Source organism: Zingiber officinale, chromosome 1A (genome assembly GCF_018446385.1).
Source record: "Zingiber officinale cultivar Zhangliang chromosome 1A, Zo_v1.1, whole genome shotgun sequence".
Lineage (NCBI taxonomy): Eukaryota > Viridiplantae > Streptophyta > Magnoliopsida > Zingiberales > Zingiberaceae > Zingiber > Zingiber officinale.
In genome coordinates this window covers 180,794,861-180,810,204 of record NC_055987.1, presented here as the reverse complement: position 1 = coordinate 180,810,204, position 15,344 = coordinate 180,794,861, and the positions used below count along the sequence as shown (strand labels likewise).

The 15,344-nt window shown below is 37.2% G+C and overlaps 1 long non-coding RNA gene across 2 annotated transcripts; it reads left to right on the top strand.

Moving 5' to 3' along the window:
- Positions 1-11,278: 11,278 nt before the first annotated feature.
- On the top strand, positions 11,279-12,619 carry LOC122012891. 2 transcript variants are annotated; one of them, XR_006120341.1, is made up of 6 exons: positions 11,279-11,535; positions 11,612-11,794; positions 11,880-11,971; positions 12,040-12,129; positions 12,304-12,382; positions 12,568-12,619. It is a non-coding gene; the product is annotated as an uncharacterized LOC122012891 (long non-coding RNA). The 2 variants fall into 2 exon arrangements; XR_006120340.1 differs by having other exon boundaries at positions 11,279-11,794.
- Positions 12,620-15,344: the final 2,725 nt, after the last annotated feature.

Genomic DNA, 15,344 nt, shown 5'->3' with positions numbered 1-15,344 from the left:
CATGACATAAATCATGTTTTGAAAGGCATATTGCATATGACATTACCCATGTTTTAAAGGACATCTTGTATCCATGCTTACGATATGATGTGAAATAATGCTTACAGTTATGCTATGATATGATGCCTTGATGTTATGAAAAGAAATGTCATGATGCTTTCACTTATGCTATGATGTGATATATGCCATGATATGATGATTTCTTATGCTATGATATGATCTATACCATGATATGATGATTTCTTATGCTATGATATGATCTATACCATGATATGATGATTACTTATGCTATGATATGATTTATGCTATGATATGATGTTACTTATACCATGATAAGATTTATGCCATAATATGTTGTTTACTTTATGTTACGATATTATTGAAATTCATGCCATGATATGATATATTTTTAATTATATGATGATATGAGCGTCATTTATTCTATGATGTATGATATGATGATTTTACATGATATGTTGGTTTTTGTGAGTAGGAAAGGATCTCACTAAGCCTTGAGTGCTTACAGATATTTTTCCTTGTACCACAGATAAAGGTAAAGGATGGATAAACTAGAGGAGCAGCAGGAAGGGGCAAGAGATGTGTGATGGTGACTTGGCTAAAGAAATAAAATGACCTGCTTAAGTGAACTTATGAATAATATGTTATGTTATGTTGATGTCTTTCATGATTCCCTATGCATGTGTTAGAAATGAATAATATGACTATTTAAGTTGAACCATGCTATTTCATGCTCATATGCTTAGTATGATTCTAGAAAAAAAAAATGCTTCCGCTGTATGTATGTTTATGTATGCTAAGTCTAAGAAAGTGACCCCACCCTCACTAGGCAGGAGTGTAGTAAAAGGGCGGGCGTCTCAATCACAAGGAAATAACATACTCAATTTTTGCTATACAATTCATAGGTTGTTTACCGCCAGAGATGCTAATACTGGATTAGATATAAGACAAAGAGAAGCTATGAGAGACTTAGAACAATTACAACTCTTTAGTTGGAATTGGATTAAACCTTTTTGTAATGACTTTTTAGCATTAACAGCAGTCTCGGGAAACTATTGTAACCCGGAACTAGGGGAAAGTCCTTTTAGCAAACTTCTAGGTGACTTAGGAAAGGAAATACATAAAGCCTGGACAGACATAAATGTAGCACCACAATACGATAACATTGGAGTAAGAATTCAACTTTTTTTTTAGGTAATTTTTTTAAATTTTTTTAAATTTTTTTTTAAATTTTTTTTTTAAAATTTTTTTTAAGAAAGTAGATTATTATTAAATAGTAATAGTAAACAGAAGTAGATTAACAGTAAACAGTAACAGAAGTAGATTAACAGTAAATAGTAACAGAAGTAGATTAACAGTAAATAAAACTAACTTGACAGTAATAGTAAAACAGTAACAGTAAATAGTAAAAGAAAAATAAAGTAATAGTGAAGTGCAGAAATAAAGTAGATAGTCACAATACCGTGATGGTATGGTTAAATATATTGACTTTTTTTTTAACTAAACTGCTTTCTTTTCTTGTTTGTTTTCCAGGGAGTCTCACCTGTTCAGGACCTCACCTTTCAATCAGTGTCCCGGCTTATGCGTAAGATTTTGGGTTGCTACCCTTCTTACTTAGCCCGCACAGGTCTTATATGATTTTGGTTATTCATGATACAGTTAATGTTCACCTGTCGATTACTAAGACAAGGACTGAGGAAAAGAACCAAGACGAGAGAGACAGAATGTTTTTGAGTCTAAACTTAGATTGTCATTATAAAACAAGCAACAAGCATAGATCTTATTTAGTAGAGAATTTTTACAGAGAGTTACATAAAATTTTTTACATAAAGATAGCTTACATAGAAAACAACATATATTACATAAAGGTACCGAATTTTTACATAACTTGACAGAGAAAACTTACAAACACACTTGATCACACTTGAAGAATAGAGGAAGAGTATGGACAGTAGTGAGTGCAGTGGGGGGGGGGGGGGGGGGGGGATGATTCAGCAAGAGAGTTTTGGGGTCCTTTTATAGAAGGAGGAGAGAGCTTTTCTTGGAGGAGAAGGAAAGTAGAGAAAGAGAGGGGCCTGGAAAGAGAAGGCTTGGTGAAGGACAAGTGGAAAACTCTAAGAAATGGAAAGGGGGCCTGGAAAAAGAAGGGTTTAGTTGGGGGGACAGATGACTTTGTTTTAGGTGGGTGGGCATAGTGGCGAGGTGGCAGAAAAAAGTCATGAATGACATTTTTGGTAGATGTTACTGGAGTGTTATGTTTATGGGAGAGGACGTCATGGATGACGTTATTAAGTCTCCATTAAGTTGTCAAGGTTATTGTCACTGGTAAGATCCAGAGAGGGAGTTTGTGAACTTCCGCCTAAGTCTGGCTGCATACTTCTGTGGAGTGCTGCTCTATATGCTCTAGCAGAGAGGACAGAGCTGGCTATAGTCTCTTCTGACAGTATCTTTCAATTTTTCTTTTATAATGTTGAAGTAATGTCGTATGCTGTGTTTTGAAGGAGAAAGGGAGGAATTTAGTTCCCATATCTTTTGGCCAATAGATCTTCTTAGTGTAAGTTGCTCCTACTAGGAAGTAATTGTCTGGATCTGTCAAGCGATCCCAAGCCCAATTAAAGGGTAGCAACTCAAAATCTTACGCATAAGCCGGGACACTGATTGAAAGGTGAGGTCCTGAACAGGTGAGGCTCCCTGGAAAACAAACAAGAAAAGAAAGCAGTTTAGTAAAAAAAAAAAAGTCAATATATTTAACCATACCATCACGGTATTGTGACTATCTACTTTATTTCTGCACTTCACTATTACTGTATTTTTCTTTTACTATTTACTGTTACTATTTTACTATTACTGTCAAGTTATTTTTGTTTACTATTAATCTACTTCTGTACTATTTACTGTTAATCTACTTCTGTTACTGTTTACTGTTAATCTACTTCTGTTATTATTTACTGTTAATCTACTTCTGTTTAGTATTACTATTTAGTAATAATATACTTTCGTAAAAAAATTAAAAAAAAAATTAAAAAAAAATGGTATAAGAGCCTTAAGACCCTTTAGGACCCTATAATTTATGAACTAACTACAATTTAGAAACACTCATTACGAAGAAGCTATTGAGTTTTCCCAACAATTTGCTAAAATGTCTCACTAGTAAATCAAGGCGACCAAGTACTAGTACAACAAAATAACACCATACTAGCACTATTTACTTCTTTACATTATAGACTTACGGTATTGGAAACTCAACTATTTACTCTCGAAAATCATATTTATAAAGATACTCACACAAGTAAATCTAAAAGAAACTCTTGAAAGTATTAACAAAGACCTTAGTAAATTGTCTTTAGGAAAAATAGTTACCCGACAACAACCTACTACTTATAAATTTCTTACTTATAAGACTCAAGATATCATTTCAAATGGATCTACGAACAAAGAAACAAACTGAAAGTTTTTAAGAATTATAACAAACTTTAAGACAACCAAACAAAAATTACATTAAGACAACCAAATAAACTTATCTATAATACTCAGGAGGTCCTCAACAAATATTGCTACTTATCAATTAGAAGAACTTATAGACATAGAACATAATTTAGACACTTTTTCTAACAAACAATTAAATACCTTAAACCTAAAAAGAATATATAATCAAGGACTATTATCCTTTTCTACATCACTTTATAGACATCACAGAACACAACCACTTCATCTACCAGATGGAGGTGAAGAAAGATTTACACTCATGATAGAAGAATCGGCAAGAACACTTTTACAAAGAAAACATCACTACATACATCTAGGATTAATAGTGTTTGGACTAAGAGGACTTACTAGAAAAAGTATAGTAGCTAAAGTATTTTTAGTCCTTTATGACTCCAGATTTTCTGACAATGATAAGGCAATTATTGGACTCATTGAAGTAGATATGAATATCAATTTAGGAATTACCTATTTCTGTCCAAACTTCAATATGACAATCCCAGACTTTATAGAACATATTAAAATTTCAGTACAAGCCAGAGGGTATGGAGACTTTCAAAGATATAATATTCAAATAGACATAATCTTTCTAGGAAAAACCATGACAAATATTAATAATAGTTTTAAAGTTCAAATTACTAATGTTATTGAAACCCTTACGACAAAAGGCATTTATTTCCTCAAACCTAAGGACTTCTCATCAACATTACTTGCAGGATTGGATTGGACTCTTAATTTAGAATTAAACAATAAACCACAAACCTTACAACCAACAGAATCCATTATTTATAAAGATAGACATGGAAGCTCTATAGTAAGATTTCATAATTATAAACCTTCAACATCACAAGAAGAAGATAATGAAGAAACTCAAACTAATATGAATTTAATGAACATTGAATATAACATACTGGACACTCCTATAAGCAATAATGCGGAAATTAATTATTTATTTTATGACGGTCTAAACGAATATGTTTACATTCCATTTGAAATAGCCATCTATTTCACTAAAGAAGATTTAAAAGAATTAGAAACTTTTGACCTTTTACACCATAAATTAGAGCCTGACTGGATGTTATATTTCAACGAAGAGCATAACATAATTGCTAAAAAACAAGATTACTTCTCAACAGTAAATCTAATGAATCCAGCCGAATCTAGTAGCACTAGTAACTTCAGACCACAACCGCTTCAAGTAAGATACCTTGAAAGCTCTATGAGAACTATGGATTATGGGGAAGGACATCCCCCAAGAACAAAGATTACCCCATATACTAATAATAATCCTTTATTAAGAACAATAGGAAAAAGAAGACCACCTGAAATTACTTACTTTGGCAAGAATTCGGTCTTGTTAAATATTGGAGAATGCGATGATCCTCAACTTTATGATACTTATCTAGAACAATGGATAGTCTCTGTTAAAAGAGATTATCAAGCTAGACATGAACTAGACATAGAAACAGGAGAAGCCATGATAAGAGTAGGAGAAAATTACCTAGGAGATGTTGCCAGAGCAGCATGGGAAGCCTATAAAACTATATATCCCGAGGAAGTAGCCAGGATGACATCACAAGGAAATAACATACTCAATTTTTGCTATACAATTCATAGGTTGTTTATCGTCAGAGATGCTAATACTGGATTAGATATAAGACAAAGAGTATTGGATCGAGACCGCGCTAGAGGGGGGGAGGGTGAATAGCGCTCGTGGCTAAATCGTTAGATTTTTGGAATCGTAAAACTATCGGAGTAATTAAAACGTCGTTCAGAAATTAATGCAGCGGAAATGATATAGAGAAAGACACACAGAAGAACACGGAGGATTTTACTTCGTTCGGAGCCTCAGGCGACTCCTACTCGAAGGCCCGCGATCCTTGATCGCTTCCGGTGGGCAACAACTATAAGCTCGATGAATTTACAAAAGATGATTTACAAGAAATGCAATAAATAAATTATACCAACAATAGGAAATTCTAAATTGAAGGTTCGGGTCGTCGGCGTCGAGTTGCAGCACTTCGAGATGAGTTCGTTAGCAGTTGAATGCAGAAGGAAGACTTAGAATTTGTTGATCCAAGCTGCTGGTCGAACCCCCTTTATAAATAGTGTTCAAGGCGCCTTGAATGCTACCCAAGGCGACTTGAATACGCTGAGTCAGCCGCAGAGATAAGGAGCGAACTGGTCGAATCTTATCACAGATTCAGGGCGCCTTCCACTGTTCACAGGGCGCCTTCATCTGTTCAAGGCGCCTTCAACTGTTCATCAGGGTGCCTTGAACAACTTCTCGCAGCCAGCTCCAGCCTTGCACCCGAGGCGCCTCCAAGCTCCATGAAGGCGCCTCGTTGCACTGCAAGATATGTTAGTCCCAAGCACAAACAAAGTTAGCACATAATACAATAAATATGATAAATGAAGTATTGGCAGTCTCCGGACTTCGGGTTTCCAACCGGAAACCCTAGGTCGACAAGCCTCTGTTCCTCTACGAGGCAGCGTCCTCCTACTCCACTCGGAGATTTACATTGCCAGTACGATCCTCCAGATCGACTGGACTTTTGCTCAACACTCGACGCTTCCGGACTTTCTGCTGGACATCCGCTTCCCGGCTAGTCCAGTCTTTCACCTAGTTCGCGACACTAGGATTTTCCACCTAGGGTTACCACCCCCTAGGACTTTTGCCTGAAGCCATCGACCTGCCAAGACTTTCCGCATAGGGTTACCACCCCCTATGACCTAGGGTTACCACCCCCTAGGGTTTTTCCCTTGCCTAACCGCAGGTAGGACTTTCTTGAAATCCTCAAGCAGACTTGTTAGATTACACAACACCTTGACTTTGAATCCTTTGCCATTATCAAAACACGAGTTCGATCGTCGGATGCTTCTCGCACCAACAATCTCCCCCTTTTTGATTATGACAACTCAAATTCAAAGTTAAGTAAACAAACGTATAGATAAACATTTTTAACACAGGCAAATTTGCTAAGAATAGATGAACAAAATTTAAAAAAACAAATTTGCTTGTGTTACTAATTTAAAGTTTTAACGCCAACTATATGCTCCCCCTTAACTGATGCTCCCCCTTTTTATTTTGAATTTTTATTGCTATTCTCCCCCTTTGCCATATATCAAAAAATAAGCTAAAATAGTCATTTTGATTTAACAAGGTTTTGACAAAACATTTAACAGTTTAGTTAAGTGAGAAAATATTTAATAGGTTAAATGATGTTAGCTTTTTAGAAGCTTAGAAAAAGTTTCTAGAAAGTGGATCTTTTTGATAGTTAAAAAGCTAGTAAAACAATAATCTTTATTTAGAAATTTTGAAGTAGCTTTGAAATCTTTGCTCTACTTAAGAAAATAGGAATTTATAAAGTTAGATTTCAAAGTAAGCTCAGTTTTAAAATTTTGAAAATAAAACTAAGTTCTTTGCAAATATCGGATTTGAAGACTATGGCTTAAAAGAAAAAATTAGCTTAATTTTAAACAATACTTAGGGCTAGGAGGGAGCAGAGTAGCTAATAATTTGATTTAGGTTATTCATTCAAAGTCAGTTGGTCCTTAAGTCCAAGCATGAATCATGTTCAATAGATTAACTTACTAGGTATCAGAGCCCTAAAGATCAAAACATTTTTAACTAGAAAATTGAGTATCCTTTACCAACTGTCTAACCTTTAGTTACTTGCTGATTGCCTACAGGACAACAACTTTCACATGGTTAGTCAAGTTAAGTCAGTTTGGTCCAGTTAGATTTGACTAGAGCTGGAAGACTTGACTTGATTACTGTATATTGCGTGTTTAACGCCCAGACTCATATTGATGCACAGATATAAGCATCCTTGAGTCCAGGCAATACCCTATACATCTCACACCATTCTATGTCTTTCAAACACAATCAAGGTATACCTAGGTGTTTGTGAGATGCTCTGGCTTAATTCTAGGGGAGCATGATTTCTAGGGGGAAAGCTTAGGCTAAGTCCAAATTTTTAAAAAGTCTAATAAAGTGGAATTTTGAAAAGTATTTTTCCTAGATTTTGAAAGATGATAAGTAAGCCCAGAATTTGTGAAACTGACTAAGCAAGCAAATAAGTATATATCACTTCAAGGAAGTCTAACAAAATAAATAGGTAGTGAAGTGAGGGTGTCCATAGTACAATGCATAAAATAGTCATATCAAATAGCAGGATCATCCACTCGAGGAGCATCAGCTGGAGGGTCATCAGCGGAAGATGGTGCATGGGGCTGCTCGGGTGCTGGCTGACCTAGACGTCGTATCTCGTCACGAAGGGATGTAAATCCAGCAGCCATCTCGGATCGAATAGAGAGAACTATCCGTCGTGTCTGGATGGACTCGACCTCGAGTCGAGCAAGTCTGTCCTCGATGGAGAGTGATGTAGAGGTCGAAGGTCCAGCTGAGGTGGATGGTCTGGCAGACGGGGAAGGATCCGCGAAAAGATCCTCAGCTAAGAAATCAGCCCACTCCTCTCCCTCGCCTGGTATATCCTCGGCTGTTGGAGTGATAGGGGCAGCTGCTGGCTGTGGTCGTCCAGTCCAAGTTAGAACTCCATCAGCTGTGATATCGGCACTGGCTAGTCTACAACTATGGGATCCTAGCTCGTCATATATAGTAAGAGGAATGACTGTCCCCCTGGTCACATCTATACCCTCTATGGTCGAAAAGAAGCGTGTCAAAATGTGATAATAGGGCATGTGTACTATCTTAGATGTGACTGTCCCAGATGCACAGATAATGTTCTGGAATATATGCAGGGCTATATCGATATCTAATCGATGACACAGGGCGTACAAGAAAAATGAGTGGGAAGGCCTCATCTTCGGGACATCCCGAGATGAGATCGGCAGAATACATGCTGTCAGGACTCTATACATCACGTAGTCCTGAACTCGAAGAGAGACTGACCTGAACTCAGTCAGGTCAGCAGGTCTCTCTTCCCCGAAGAAATACGTATAGATAGTATCTAACGTAATATGGGAGTAAGGATCGCCAAATGGGAGATCCTTATTGGGGTAACATAAGAAGGTAGACTCTGAAACCCTATGTCCTAGGGTGGTGCATAACAAAGTGGGAGTAAACTCAATGTCAACGCCAGCAACTCTGGTGGAGTACCTATTATCATCAACCCTCTCAAGGTTGTGATAAAACTGTAAAATACAGCATCCAAATAATAATTAAATAATAAGGTTATTGGACAAATAATCTTATTGGATTTTTCAGGAATTTTTAGGAATTTTTTGAGAATTTTTCGGAGTCCATTTGGCATAGTTTAAGGGGATCATTTATAGGCTAAGTGGAAGCCCGTTTAAAAATACCTAAAAGTGGGAGTTGATTTAGGAAACCAATTTAGGGTTTAATTGATTGAACCTAAGTTTAAAACCCCACTTATTTCTTACCCGTGCCCTAAAAATTCTCCACGCCGAAGCTGCTTCGTCCTGATCTCCCCTCTCCTCGCGACAGCGCCGACTCTTCCCCCTCTTCTGCCTCGATCGACGCCGATGGTCATCTCATCACCGGCGCCAACCACCCAAGCTTTGATCCGGCCGTTGCTCTCTCCTTTCTCTCTCGCGCGGACGACCCGACGCCGACGGAGAGGCTTTTTCCATCGCGATCTCGCCTTCACACGTCGTCGGAGAGGAAGTGACAATTTATTGGTATCAGAGCCAAGGTTTACGAGGCTTATTTTCGTTTGGTTTTCGTGATTTGGTTTCTCGATGTGACTTTTCGGGTTTTGGGACCAGGCAGCGACAGGATTCTCCAAGCTATATGAGGTATGTTGCATATTGTTATCTTACATTTCTGTTAGTGCATGCATAGTTGTTATGTTAGTTATGTTATGTATTGGTATGCTTTTGTTAGTACATATTCAGTTGTTTGTAGCATACGTCAAATGTGTTGGGTCAATCACTGATCACGGTTGACCCTACTAGAGATCAAGGAATACAGTCTCATAGGACTTCTTTTACCATACCACTAGTGTTATTAATTTATGTTATCACTAGTTTAGTAGTGGTTAGTATCTGCTAAATATCATATTGCTTCGGTTCGTGGAGAACCAATATCTGCTAAATATCATATTGCTTCGGTTCGTGAAGAACCAATTTACTCGTATTGCCTTGGATCGTAGAGAACCGATTTACTTTTATCGACTTGGGTAGTAGAGGATTGATTTATCCTAATTGGTTCGGTTAGCAAAGGACTGATGTACCTTTGTTGACTTGCTTAGTAGGATTGATTTACTCTGTTGGTTTGGTTAGTAGAGGATCGACTCATCCTGGTTACTTTAGCCTATAGAGGTTCGATTTACCATTGTTGTCTTGGTCAGTAGAGGACTGATCCATTCTTATGTTCTTAGTTCGGTCAGTAGTTCAGTCAGTTGGAGACCAACTCACTCTATTTTATAGAGATTCTGATCCTTGGGTTATGTGTGCTGGTTAGATAACCTAAAAGCCATATTTGAGTTCATGACTTGTACAGACGGAGAATTGACTGAGTTAGCTGCATACCATTGAGGGCTTGACTAGTTTGTAGAAGATTGATGTATTATATTCTATGGAGACTTTGATCATGGACTGTATGTACTTAGTAGGATGACCTTGAGGGTACATTTGGATAGATGACCCCCACTGACGTGAAAAAGTGTGGAGCTAGTTGCTCAACACTTATGAGATACTTTATATCTGTGGGAGGTTAGGTGTGATCCTGAGTCACTTCTTATCCGGGAGGGGTTTTTGTAGGAAAACATCTCGATATGGATTTGTGATACATCCGGGTGACACCCGATGTATAGGGACTTAGAGCGTTTCTATTGGTTGAATGACAAGAAAAAAAAAGACATCGTGGATTTTGTAGCTTGATGTCTAGTATGTCAGCAAGTGGAGGCTGAACATCGGAGGTTAGTAAGATTATTTCAGTAGATTCGGATACTGGAATGGAGTTGAGCGCATGTTATAATGGACTTTATTGTGAGACTACCCAGGAATGGAGAGGATACGATGTGTTGGGAAATCAGTGATGGGTTGATGAATTTGTCCCTAGCTATTGATTCGTAAGATGGATTTATTGGATCGATTAGCTGGGTTATACTGTAGAGAGATCACGGGATTTTAGGGTATATCTCTAAGTATTGTACCAGAGGGAGATTCGTGATCGACATCGTGGCTCCAGTAGTGTTTACAGTAGGTTATTAGTATTGAGATTTGTTGTGATATAGCTTTCCACTCTCAGACAGATGGATAGTTTTAGCGCTTTATATAGATGTTTGAGGATCTGTTGATAGGGGATTATGAATTTCAGATGAAATTGATTTACCTACTGTTGGTTAGACAGTAGTGTGTGAGTAGCGGAAGCAGGGTGAGCTCATAACCCACAGAGCCATCTTTTACAATTGGAGATTTGTGATGATATTTGGATGGAGTTGTATATGAGTATGTTGCTGGATTGTTACACTGAGATGTGAATCCCTAGGTTGAGCAGTAAATTTGGGGACCAAATTTTTATTAGTGGGGGAGAATGTAAAATACAGCATCCAAATAATAATTAAATAATAAGGTTATTGGACAAATAATCTTATTGGATTTTTCAGGAATTTTTAGGAATTTTTTGAGAATTTTTCGGAGTCCATTTGGCATAGTTTAAGGGGATCATTTATAGGCTAAGTGGAAGCTCGTTTAAAAATACCTAAAAGTGGGAGTTGATTTAGGAAACCAATTTAGGGTTTAATTGATTGAACCTAAGTTTAAAACCCCACTTATTTCTTACCCGTGCCCTAAAAATTCTCCACGCTGAAGCTGCTTCGTCCTGATCTCCCCTCTCCTCGCGACAGCGCCGACTCTTCCCCCTCTTCTGCCTCGATCGACGCCGATGGTCATCTCATCACCGGCGCCAACCACCCGAGCTTTGATCCGGCCGTTGCTCTCTCCTTTCTCTCTCGCGCGGACGACCCGACGCCGACGGAGAGGCTTTTTCCATCGCGATCTCGCCTTCACACGTCGTCGGAGAGGAAGTGGCATTAGATCTCGACGGTACCTATTATCTCCGGCTGTGCGATTTCATCTTCAACGGTTTCTTGCTCACGATCGGCCACTGCTTCACGGCTAGGGCACGGTGAGGGAGGTGAGATTCGAGCCCTAATTGCCTCTTGTGGGTATCCAGCGCCTCCTCATCGTCGAAGCTTGGATCAAGGAAATCCACTTCACTGAATTCCGGTTCCTCTTTCTCGTTGGTGTTGATTGGATGCTGATCCTAGTGTGGACGGTCTGTCAATGTAGGAATTGGAGTAAGGTAAGTTCCATGGTAGTTCTTCTAGTAATCTAATCTCCATTTCTGATTTGGGATGTAGAGATTTGATTCTTGGCTGTTCTTGTAGCTTTGGTCAGTTTAGTGAATCCACAATTTTGGTGATCCAATCTCGGCAGTGAACCTCTGATCGTGTTCCACCTACAGTTATCAGAGATTTGGGTAAGTTGTTAGCTAAAGGAATGTGGAGTATCATTTAGGGTTTAATTCTTGGTTTGGATGAATGGAAGGTGATTGGAGGTGTTTGAATTGAAGGGGGACATCCATTTCTACATAGCAGTTGCTGGTTCTTTTATTGAGGGATTTCACATTCGGTTTGGGTAAGTTGTGCTATGGATTTATTATATTGAGTTGGATTAAGTTGTATTGGGATTGGATGAATATCATGATTTCATGTTTGTTATTGGAATTCAGCTTTGATATATTATTTTGGATTGAATCTTGGACTGATTAGTGGATTTGGAAGGATTGATGTATGGATACTTCTTTGGTAGTTGTCAGCAGGAGCTTTTGGAGGCTGTGGGCAGTGGTTAGTAGAGACTGTGAGCTTTTGATCTGTTGCTGTCTCTTAAGGTAAGTGATGTAGATGTATTGGTATGTATTGTTATACTCCCTGTTGATATTAGATTTGGGAATTTGGGTTGGAAACTATGGATTATTAGGTGGAATTAAACGATTATCTAATTGAATTAGAATTGAGTTTTAGGTTTAGCTAGTTGTTGTATATGTAATTAGCTAAATATATTATGTGATCGCAGGACTTGGATTCGAGATGTGCGTCTCGACGTGGGATTAGTTTGTCACGATCGACAGATAAAGGCGGGTACTTCTTGCTTTATCTCTTTAGTATTTTGATCCTAGTGCATGAGCTTTATGTTCAGATAGTTGCTGTATCTATCTTGACTCCACTCTTATTTTTCCTGCGTTTGATACTTCCACTCAATCTTTGAGCTACTCATGTCGGTTTCTATACAGTCTCTTGTTGCTATCGATGATATTTAGCAGATACTATAGTACTAGGTATTGGATACCAGATACCAGACATTAGATAGTAGGTATTGGATATATACACCTGATACCATGTTTACATGCTTTGATTGCTGTTTATTTACACACCTTACTGAGCATGCTGACTTCATGTAGCATACCTGTTTCTGTTTATATATATATGATGACTGTTGCATTATTCGCATCATGTCATTGCATGCATGCCGTCGACCATGTCTCCCTTGTGGTTGGCCACTCGTGGGTAGTGGTAGTTGGGCGTCTGGTTGTCTGTCGTGCCACTCGGCCACTCAGTAGGTAGTGGTATCCGACGCTATGAGCAGTGAGGGACCCTGATGCTATATAGTTAGATAACTAGTTAGTGAACTATCCAATTCGGCCGCTCTATAGTGACTGGAGGGTAGTATAGTTGTCACGGATCCAAGCCTCTCGACCGTATTGGGGTCGTGGTGTCTTGAGAGGTGGCGGGGTCACCATCTGTCTATGTTGTTATTTGTATATGATGCACGATGCTTCTGTGGTGATATATCTGTATACATATCTTATAGTTACCAGCTAATGTGATTATGACATGTTGTACTTGTTTGATCTATGATTGTTGCTTATGGTTGTCATGCTTCATACATGTCATTTATTATACATGCGTATGCTGCCAGTTATATTGCTCATGTTTATGAGCGATCTTTTGTCGATCCCTGGTGACTTTACTGATATTGCAATGTATATGTCGATTTCATATTCCATATGTGCATTTATTATGTCTAGTTTGATTATATGCATTCCTTATGTTGGATATGATTATGAGTCTTTATTATCTCACCATATTGGTAATTTCACCAGGTAGCAGGTAAAGGATTTATGGAGTCGCTTGGAGAGCCTGTCCGCCAATCCCATGTCACATTCAAGGATGACCTTACGATTTTGGTATTTTTTACATTATTTGTAGTTTGGGTTTTGTATTTGTTTATGTATTTGTATTCTCTTGTATTTGGTTTGATATTATTGTGTCAAGCCGAGCCGGCTCGCAGTTAGTTACTTTATGTTTTGTGATCGTTGTTTATGTTTTCATTGTGTTGATTTAAATGCAGTGGTGATTCATATATTTATCAACCGCGTGGTTGTATTTATTTACATTCGGTAAATTTGGTTATATAACTCCGTGGTTGTGTAGATATTTTCCACCAGTATGTGGTGATGTATTGATGTATGTCTCGGTTATCGTGATCGGGAGATTTTTTGGTGGGACTCCTCAGGGGCGTGACAAAAGCACATAACTCCGGTTTACTATATCGGTCGAAACCAATTGGTCCATTGATAGTGCTCATCATTTGATAGATGGTACAAAACTGGGTATAAAAGGTCCTATTTACACATCTAGGTTTGATAGGTTCAAAAATGTAATTAGCAAAGGTATCCCTATGATGTATAGTAGGGAATCTGATATCTGCTGATGGAAGTCTAGCTGGATTAGGATCAACGTGTCGGCGCTTCCTATTTTCAATGATTTTGCCAAAAATTGACAGAAATAAGCAGAAATTTTACGTAAAACTTGATCGGGAAGGATTGAGATTATACCTAGGAGGCATTGCCAAGTGTTGACGGAAGATTAAACGGGTTGAAGGCGCCTTGGTTGCTAGAATTCGCACGCAGAGGATGTGCTCGGTGTCGGCAGAAAAACGAACAGAAGGAATATGTTCATTTTCTAAAGCTGGGAATTGAAGGCGCCTTAAGTATGTTAAGGCTCCTTCAGTAGGTTTAGGAGGCGCCTCGGATCGATCTGAGGCGCCTTAAGGTGATGCGGCGGGAACTTTCCCGCCGCTCTTGGAGGCGCCTTCCAGTGTCGGAGGCGCCTCCATGAGGCACCCTCCCTTTTTTATTATTATTTATTTTATATATATATATATAGTAATTTAATAAAGATTTTAGATTGAGAAAATTTTTTAAAGTTAATGGATTTTGTAAGATGAGTTTTTTTTAAAAATAATTTTGAAATCTAGTTTTAAAAATAATTTTAAAATAGTTTTGAAATTTAAGTTTTAAAATAATTTTGAAATTGAAGTTTTAAAATAATTTTGAAATTTAAGTTTTAAAATAATTTTGAAATTTAGTTTTAAAATAATTTTGAAATTTAGTTTTAAAATAATTTTGAAATTTAAGTTTTAAAATAATTTTGAAATTTAGGTTTTAAAATAATTTTGAAATTTAAGTGTTAAAATAATTTTGAAATTTAAGTTTTAAAATAATTTTGAATTTTAAGTTTTAAAATAATTTTGAAATTTAGTTTTAAAATAATTTTGAAATTTAATTTTTAAATAATTTTGACATTTAAGTTTTAAAATAATTTTGAAATTTATTTTTAAAATAATTTTGAAATTTAGTTTTTAAAATAATTTTCAAAATTTAAGTTTTAAAATAATTTTGAAATTTATGTTTTAAAATAATTTTGAAATTTAAGTTTTAAAATAATTTTGAAATTTAGGTTTTAAAATAATTTTGAAATTTAGTTTTAAAATAATCTTGAAATTTAGGT